Raw genomic sequence first — 10,346 nt, 5'->3', positions numbered from 1 at the left:
AGATACCCTGTAAAGCTGTGGGTCTAACTAAAATGGAGCCTCCCCTCCTCTCTCTCTTACAAAGACTCAAGGAGTTAAGAAAGTCCCAGGGTAGGCAGAAATTCTCAAGGGTGGAGACCTTGGAAGCCATAGGAAATGGCAATGACAAGAAAAGTATAGCAGCGCTCAAACCAAAACACCCTAGGACCAGAGGCTCAAAGGCCCGTACTGCTTGTCCTGAGACCACAGAAGGCCCTGAAGGTACAGCCACAAAACCCTCAAAGATCCAAGGGGGTACTAGGAGGGAGAGTTGTGTGTAGGAAACCAGGGAAATACCAAGCACACCATTTAAAAAGGGTAAATTAAAAGGGAATGAAGCTAGTCCTGGCACAAAGTCCCAGGTCAGGAACTGAAGCTATATAAGTAAGTAAATCAATGAAAACACAGGCCATTTTTTAAAAAACTCATTGTAGATCTAGATAACTTGGTAAAGAACAAGAGCGCAACTCCGTAACAACTGTGAGCAGAGACTCAAAAAAGCAGATTTTCTACAAGGCCAACATGAATGCCTAGGGGAAAAAAAATAAGCAAGATACTTATATGATGAAATAAAAGCTTTGGAAAAAGAACTGGTAGAAGAATAGATGGCTTAGAAGAGTAATCTCAAATGTTACCCAAGAACTGTCCTTCCTGAAAAGTAGACCAAACAAACAACTCAATGAGACAGAAAATAAATATTAGAAAAATATCAAAAGATTGAAAAAAATAGAAAAATAGAAAACAGAAAATATAGAAATAGAAAAAATAGAAAAAAGTAAGAAAAAAGTAAGAAACTGAACTAAAAGAACAGGTCAAGGAAACATAATTTATAAACTGCCAGACTTTAAAAAACCATAACTCCCCTAAAAATTCTGGTTTTATATTTCAAGAAATAAATGAAAACTGCCCAGGTCCATTAGAACTAGTCAAAAAGCAAAGACAGATTCCAACAAACACCTCCTCCTTGAGGGGGAAAGTAAAATCCAGAGTGCCCACTTTCAATTTTTAAAAAAGTACCAAAGAACCCGTCAGGATCACACAAAACCTGACAGCTTCAAAAATTAATGAAGAGAGATAACCAAAATATAATCTTCTATATTGAAAAAGGTTTACAACCAAGAATAATTTACCCTGCAAAGCCGAGTTTAATCCTAAAGGGAGAAAATGGACTTTTAATGAAAAAGAAGGCTTTGAAAGAATTTCTGATGAAAGACCAAAGCTGAATAGGAACTTTGAAATACAAACACAAAAGTGAAGAATAATCTAGAAAGATAAATTTATCTGAGCTACTGGATAGGTCCATATGATGCTGTAGTACCAATACTCTTAATACATAAAAAAAAGAAAGAAGTTTCTCTTCAGACCTTTAATGTCTTTAAAGAGCATTAAGAGAGTTAAATAGGAAAAACAGTTCCTAGGTAGGTAGATTGATTCTATTCTGAGGTTTTTTTAAAGGGTAGGTAAAAGGAATACAATAGTGTAGAAAGGAGTGTGAAGAGGATGGAACTTACTATTTCTCATAATTTGGGTACATGAGAACAAAAATATACAAATGGGGAGGAAAAGATGGAGGGCAGCAGGCATAAGGTAAATCTTACTCTTCTCTGAAACAGACAAGGGGAGTTGATCACATATACGCATACACGCAAATGGTTTGATGTAGAAATACTGGAAACATGCAGAGCTAGGGTTATGGGGGTAGATAGTACTGGGGAAGGGATAGTCTCGAATATCCTAATCATGGAGATAAGGATTAAAAGTCAGAAGGTGAAAAAACTGAGAACATTCTAGAATATAAGGTGATGCCCATTAACTGGGGGAAATAGCTGAAACAGTTGTGATATATGAACATAATGCAATAGTATTGTGCCATAAGAAATGTTGAAAATGATGATTTTTGTATGATTTGTATGGATGAGTTTGATTGAAGTGAGCTGAATCAGGACAATATTTTATGCTGAGGTAACACTGTAGAGGTAAGACGAGAAAAAGGAGGAAGGCAAAAAAGGAAGGAAGGAATAACTTGGAAAGACTTGAGTACTCTGATTGGTGGATTGACAGACTCTATCTGCAGAAGACCTAAGAGAAGCAAATGAGCATGTTACCCTGATAAACAGACTCAAGGTTCAGAGTGATAAATATTTTTGGACATTTTGCTTATCACTTATTGGTTACAAGTTTGTTTTTTTCTTTTAACATTTCTCTTATTATTTAATTGGGGAGAAGAGACTTAGCAATAATGATATTTTTAAAAGGTCTACTTAAATATAAATATATTTACATATATGCATATGTAAATATAGATATGTATGTGTATGTATATATTGCACAGAAAGGAACCAAAGGGCATTCAGAAGAAAGCAAAGACAGCCAGGACACTTTTGAAAGTAACCTAGAGAATTATTTTATATATTTTCAAAAAAATTAGAGATGTGTGGTTTCATATGTAGTCCCCTTTTTATGTTCTGCTGTGTACATGGAAATTAAAAAAAAAACAGTTAAGCAAATAAACCATATCTGCACTGTTCTCCTGTTAGCTATCAGTCTAGATATTTTGTTCAAAACAAATGAAATGGGATTACTTTGGAGCTACATATTGCTGAGTATTCCTTACTGGCTTTTTATTGTCACCATTGTCCTGTTTGTTCATTAGTTTTTCATTTGATTATACATTCTAGAATTTTGCTATGAATGAAAGTCATGCTCATTGGCCTATTGTTTGTAAAACCCATGTCAGGGTTTTATTCTCTTTTTTTTTCCAAGTTGGAACATTTGCCCTTCTCAACTCTGAAATATCTCTCATTAAATTTAATTCATTTCAGCAATTATTAAGTGCCTATGATATGCAAAGCACTGCATTAAGCTCTGGGCATACAAAGACAAAAATAGAATACTTCTTGCCCATAAACAACTTTTTCTCTATTGTTATTTTCTCCTCTTTCAGTTATCTTGAGTGTGAATCCTCCAGTGCTCTAAACACACACACAAATTTACATATGTGCACATGAACACATATTTACATGTGTACATGCTTATGTGTATTGCAAAACATTGCATGTGTGTATATAAATACCTCCTACATATAAGCATACATGCATACATGTACAATAAATGCCTATATTTTCCAATACTCCATTGTATACAAAGCCTAGTCGAGCTTCTTTTTTCTAGCTTTATTTTCTTTAGTGACCCTCTAATTCCTTATACAGCACAATGTTAGAGTCCAAATGTGATATTTCCACTTTCATAAATGATGAAAATAGCCTGTTATTGAATTGCTGGCAAATATTTTCCAATTTTCTTTTTTGTCATTCTTCTTCCAGTTGCATCCTTAAATGCCCTCGGGATAATGTGGCTTAATTGGTTCTTATGCCACATTTTCTGTAAGTTCATTTTTCCCTCTATTGCTTCTGCTGTTTTATGAAGTGATATCTCCTCACATTCTCCTCCATAACATTCTGCCAATGAGCTTCATATTCTAAATTGTTATTCTCCTTTGCTACAGAGTCTCTCAAGAGATAAGGCATCCAAAAGATCAAGTGTTTGCTGGCTGTGGAAAACTTTTGTGAATAGAATGTTGGTCATTCTACTAAAAGTGAAGCTGTTTTTAATTGTAATTTTTTAAAAATGAAATACAGGGCCATTCAATTCACAGAAATTAAGTCTTGAAGTAACATAAACGTGTTGTTGCTCCTAGATTCATCAATATGAATGTATCTTCTTTATACATAATGATATTCCACTATTTCTACAACCACTTTTGCTTACTGTGCCCCATTCAACCATGTCAGAAACTTGTGGAAGGCACAGTCATCAACCAAGTTTCAGTTATACATATAACGTAGTTTGAGTCTTTATTAGGCTTACTTACTTATTTCCATCTTTCTTGTGATCCATATTTAGTGCATTTGTGTATCAATATCCGAGGCCACTCGATTTATTTCTAATTTTGTTCTTGTATAACCCATTGGCTTAAACCAGAACTCTTAAATTACAGAGTCTAGGTTTGAGGGATTTTTTAGATAAACTACATATATTTTGGCTCATGTCTCAGCATAGAATTTCTCCTAAGAATATTATAATTTTGCTTGTGCAGTGAACTACAGAAAAGGTAAAGAATCCTCAGCTCTCATGTGAACTCATCGGTAACAACATATCAAATTTAGGACCAGTTTTAGTTTTAGTGAACCAAATTTTAAAAAAGGCAGAATCAGAAAGGATTCAAACCTAAACAATAAAAAGTCAAGACAACTCTTTTTTCTCCCCTCTCCAATGGACATCCAACTTCCCAAACACCTGTACCTGTGAACTTATAACACTACTCTGGGACTGAACAACCACACAACTGCACAACCTAGTCTACATACCATGTAGTACCAAGCCTCGGCCTGAGTTTCCTCTTTCACTTTATGGTTCTTATCCTTGACAGTCCTCAGATCTATTTCCCACTTGGTAGGTGCCAAACCCCCTTGTCTGCTTAATCCAAGAGAATGGTTCCAGGACTTCTTCACTTATCTAGGAAATCCTCCACCAGTGCTTCTGATTTGAATGCCATATCACAGATTGACTCTTTACTAGTCTTCCACGAATCATCCGGGAGTTGGTGAGTTCCCCAGTGCAAATGGTTCATTGGAGGGAACAAAGTTAATGACCTAGATCAAGATTTTTTTTTCCCCCTCTGCTAGTTATGATTATTTGCCAAACAAAATGGTCCAAGAAAAGCTTTGTAGATGACCTGGGACTTAAAGGAAAGACTGAAGTATATATAGTATCAGGGTGGGCAAATAGGAAATATGATAGTATTTTGTCTGGATAGAACAGCATGAACTCAAATCTCATGATAAAACTGAGCTTGGGATGGAAGAGATCATGAAGAAATGAATCTTGCACACAATGTTCCCTTTAATATGTGAAAGTGATATTAGAAACAGGAAAGAAAATAAATAAGAAAATAGTTCGCAAAAGAAATGATATCAACATCACAAAAGAAATTTAGAAAGAGGTTGTCATGTTTCTCCTCTTTGAAATGAAAAGTGACTGCAAGAGCTAAGGGATCTAATGCTCCATTAAGATGTTAGCAGTCCTAGAAAAAAGATACAGGGATTTCTAGAACATCCCTTTTCAATGTCTATACACATGAGCTACCTAAATACGCCACAGAACTCTGCTTAGAGGTAATAGTCAAGATTTTTTTTTCCAAGAAAAATGTTGGACAATCCTGAGTATATACTATAGAAATACTGGTGTACCTTCATCTATTTCTGTTCAAGACTTCAAAGGAAAATGTGGAAAATGGATGCTTTGCTAGACTCCTTGAATGGAGGGAGGCTGTAGAGACAATGGAGGATGGTGTTGTCTTAGCATAAAGAGGCAATCTGGTGAGCATGAGATTTGTTCATTTTATGACAATTTTGTAATATGCTAGGACTTACTAATGCTACCAACCTTACTGCAAAACAATACTGGTGTTATCCAAACTTATCTGAGTTTTCTTGATGATGTTGCAATTAATTAAATGAGCTATTTTCACAGATGCATACCATCTACATTTACAAATGTATTGTGTTCTCAGAGTTCATTTGTAATTTAGAATGCCACCATGTCAGAAACAGAAAAGACCACAAAAGTCACTTAATTCAAACTTCACGTGTGGTAGCGATGGGGTGCTTGGGTGCTTGTGTTTGGGTGCTTGTGCTTGGATCCCAATTTCTCCCTAGCCTCAGAAACACTATCCCAGGCAGTTTCTCCTCAGCCTAAGGACACTGTGCCTAGCAATTACTCATGAGTAAGCCCCAGCAAGACCCTTATCTCTCTCCGTGGTGCACTAACAAACAGCACCTGAAGGAATTATTAGTTTGAACTGGCTTTGCACAGGGTCATAAAGACATTCTTACCCACTGGACTATCTATTCTACCGCCCCACCTCATCATCTACATCCTGGGCTCCTCATTATTTGTATTCTAGACGTAAGACATATGTATACTCCCTACACCTATCTCGTCAAAAAGACATTGACTGGTGGCAGACTGGAAACTCTCAGTTACCCTGACCTCTAGTTAACTTAGTGACGTATCAGGCCTAAAACCATACCTCCATGTGGCCCCCCTTGTGGGCTTTTCTCCGTGAACTCTGGGTAAGACACCTGCTCGGTAGGTATAAGAAGTGCATATCCCTTTAAGAACTGACTACTCCTTAACCACTCCCTGATCCCACCCTGAATCACCTAGTTAGCATATTTGGCACATGTTTTATTGTATTTTATCCTATATAAACTTTAACTGTACCCATCTAAGGTTGCAGGTTCCTTATGAATCCTTGCCCGATGAAAAAGGTAATAATAAACTTTTTGCCAACTTGACTTAAAGAATGCTTGAGTCTGTGAATTCGTTCCAGATGACCCCTTCTTATGCTTCAGTCTTTGAAGGGTCACAAACTCTCAGACATCAGAATTAGCCGAGAATGTTGAAGCTCAGAGAGAAGTGCCATGTTTAATGTTACACAATGACGATAGGGCCAGCACCTAAACTCAGATCAATAAAATATTTGTGCCACTAAACCTTGCTTAGAACTTAGAAAATATATTTTCATAGAAATGATGTTATTTATATATGATATATACCATATTTATTTTATATTATATGATATATATCATATGCTACTTCACATTTATATGTGTGTGTGTGTATATATGTATATATATATATACATATATGTGTATGTGTGTATATATATACATATATGTGTGTGTGTATATATATATTATATATATATTATATATATATAAATATATATAATATATATATATATGTATGTATAAATAATCTAGTAAGATTCCCAGGTTGATCTATATCCCAGGTCTAATGTAGTTTTGGAATACCATGGAAACAAACCATTATATATAATAATGTTCCTGTTTGAGTCCATGGATTTACTAAGGCAGCTGGGTGGATAGAATGCTGGAGCTGGAGTCAAGAAGACCTGAGCTCAAATTCAGACTTTGATACACACTAGTTGTATGACCCTAAGCAAGTCATTTACATTCTGTCTGTCTCAAGTTTTCTCATCTGAAATATATTGATAATAATGGCACCTATCTCCCAGGGTTGTTGTAAGAACAAGAAGAGATAAACTTTGTAAAGTTCTTTATAAACCTTAAAGTTCTTTATAAATTCTTTACTATTGCGGTTTACTTTCATTTTACTTTGTATATATTTTATATCAACTTATCTGTGGACATATATTTTACCAGTAGAATATAAGCTTCTTGAGAGAATTACTTTTGTTTTTGTATCACTATCACCTAGCAAGGTGCTTCCCACATAATAGAAACTTAAGGAATGCTTGCTGAAGTAAGCTGAATATGATTGAACTGGTTGAATCGAAAGGAGAATGATAGCTGTGGTCTAGGACCATATTGTCACATAAGCAGAGATCAGAAATGTTAGAGGAGACAGATGGAGTAAGAAGAATCATAATGTGCTCCATATTTTGCCCTCTGATTTGCTCCAGATGTCCTGACCTGAATCTTTATTCCAACACCCAATTTCCCATCTTGTCTCAGCCTCTTGGATTGTGGTGCTCTGGAAAAAAAGAAACAAAACACCAACATAGTCTGGTAATTTCCTTACAAAATTATATGGATCTTGATTCAGACGCTATACCTCTTCAAAGAAAGCAGTCGGCCCTCCTCTACTAGATTGTTTGCCTAGCCACTAGTAGGTTATGACTATTTGAAAATGCATTCTAAGTTTCAATTTGGGTCACTGGGAACAATTTACTTCCATGGAATCTTGTAGAGCTAGTAGAGAACAGTTCCTTGCATCCGCCTCAAGTGGGACACAGCTCCAGATGTAGGGTAGGCCTTTGCTCCAGAGGAAAGGGAACATAGTAAATAGGACCAAATATAAGAGATTTGTGAATTTTAAGTGAGTTTTCACTGAGAAATGAAAAGAACCTTGGATTTCTTGATAAAATGATAATAATTAAACTCAAGTTTAAATAGCATTTTCAGGTTTGCAAGTGTTTTCCCTATGAATATCCTGTAAGAATTATTACCTGGTCTATCTTTTTGGAGAGCACTTTGATGAGGGGCAGGCAGGATATAAGACTGTCAAGAATGGACAGTCTCCCCCAGTTTCCAAAAGGGGATAGCAGACAAATCATATCTATTTACTACCCCTCAAATATTTCCAGTCTAATGGTATATATCTGGGTTGAGAACAAAAATTGCTGTCCTTTACCATTCTCAAGGTGGATATTAGTCCTTACTTTACACTTCAGCCTGTTCCCACCAAACCCTATAAAAAAGACCAATAGCTAATAATTATTTTTTCAAAGAAAGCAGCAAATAGAAATCAGACATGCTATACAGCTATTACAGTAAAGAATGCACAATGGTAAAAGATCTCTTTGCCTGGGAATGAGACTAAACAACCCATCTCAACCAAGAAGAGAAGAACCATCTGAAAGGGGCAGAGATTGGGATGGGATGAATCTGCTCCAGGCAATCTCTGGGAAGTGCTAGGACATAAGGGCATCTGGCTCATCCTTCAAGTCTGTAGCCTCTCTGTCTCTCTCTGTGTTTCTTTCTCTGACTCTGTCTCTTTCTCTTTCTCTCTCTCTCTCTCTCTCTCTCTCTCTCTCTCTCTCTCTCTCTCTCTCTCTCTCTCTCTCTCTCTATCTCTCTCTCTCTCTTTCTCTCTCTCTCTGTCTCTCCCTGGGTCATGGCTCAGCATCACAGTGAAAGAGCTGGGATTTTACCCAAGAACATTCCCCAAAGAGAAACATTCTTTTATCTTCAGCACTCATTTAGGAATAACAAAACCTCAGGAAATGCAAATCGACCTTGTGAACTCTATTCATACCTCTGCCCACTAACTAAGGGAGAAAACTTATATAAAGAGCTATGCAAATTGTAAAGTACTCTATGTGTCAGCTAGTGAAGGCCATCAACTATTTCCCTAAGGAGGCATAAGGCACTTTGTCCATAAAATGAAGAATTAACAACTAGATATCAAATAAGTTTCCTTCTAGGTCTGATACTTTGCAATTGCATAATTCTGAGGTTCTAGTACAGGAGTTCTTAATTTGAGATCCACAAACCAACAAAGAGTTTGGGGATAAATTTGAAGGGATACATAAACTTGAATGAAAAAAAAAACAATTTCAACATAACTGCTTTTACTTGTAATCCTAGGTATTTTATTATATGCATTTAAAAACATTATTCAGAGAAGTAGGTCCAGAGGCTTCACCATATTGTCAAAGGGACCCATGACATTAAAAAAAAAAAGGTGAAAAGGTCCTGCTCTATATAAGTTGGTAGACAAGAGAGCCCTGGAAAGTGTGCTCTACAGTATTTTGGGGAATGGGCCAATGAGTTGACAGGCAGAATGAGGAGGTGAGTTCAAGGCTGAGGTCCTAGAGACAGCATGAAATTAATAATAACAACCTTCATTAATAAAGTGATTTAAGGTTTTTAAAGCACTTTTGATTATATCATTTTATCTTCCACCAAATCCTGTGAGGTAGGTAATTTTGTTATCACCATTTTACACATGAGGAAATTGAGACAAAGAGGTGAAGTATCTTGCCCAGGGTCACACAGTTAGTATTTAAGGCAGGATTTTAGCTAGTTTCTATAAACTGAGTATTCACAACCAAGGGCTGCTGGTAAAGTGGAAAACTATAACAGTGTGTGGGACAGGGACCCTAACCCAAATTAAACTCAGAGACTTCTCAAGGTAGAAAACAAAGGTTACCTTTATTACGGTCTCCTGAGATGGCTGTCTGCTCCTTCGATACACGTGGGGAGAGAAACAGAGAGAGAGAGAGAGAGAGAGAGAGAGAGAGAGAGAGAGAGAGAGAGAGCGCATAATCTCTGCCCACTACACAAAGTCTCCACCCACCACTATGACTTACCCCCTTAACTGGGGGTGAGCTTACATTCTAACTGGGAGGTGGGGCTTACACTCTAAACTTGAAAGTTTCTTCCTATCCCCTTAACTGGGAGGTGGGGCTTACATTCCAGGCCCAAAATTCAAAGACAAGGAAAGAGGTGGGAAGTCAAGGGCCAACGGTTCAGTTTGGGGGTGGGGCAGGGGCTTGTTCTTTCTATTACATGCTTATAGGGTCTGAGCGGGGGAGGATTTTGAAAATCAAAATCAAAATTTATTGACCTTTTGAGGAGGCTTCACCTCTGAGAGTTCATCTCTCACAACAGGAATTAGGGGAGAAAACTAACATCACCATATAAAACTATGTTTCATGGCATATGTAATAATGAGTCATGGTTTAACGGGATTCTTTTGCATTAAGGAAATGTTTT

This window comes from Phascolarctos cinereus, unplaced genomic scaffold (assembly GCF_003287225.1).
Source record: "Phascolarctos cinereus isolate Bilbo 61053 unplaced genomic scaffold, phaCin_HiC Scaffold_3;HRSCAF=262, whole genome shotgun sequence".
In the NCBI taxonomy this organism is placed as follows: Eukaryota; Metazoa; Chordata; class Mammalia; order Diprotodontia; family Phascolarctidae; genus Phascolarctos; species Phascolarctos cinereus.
Note: the sequence above shows the minus strand (reverse complement) of the source record.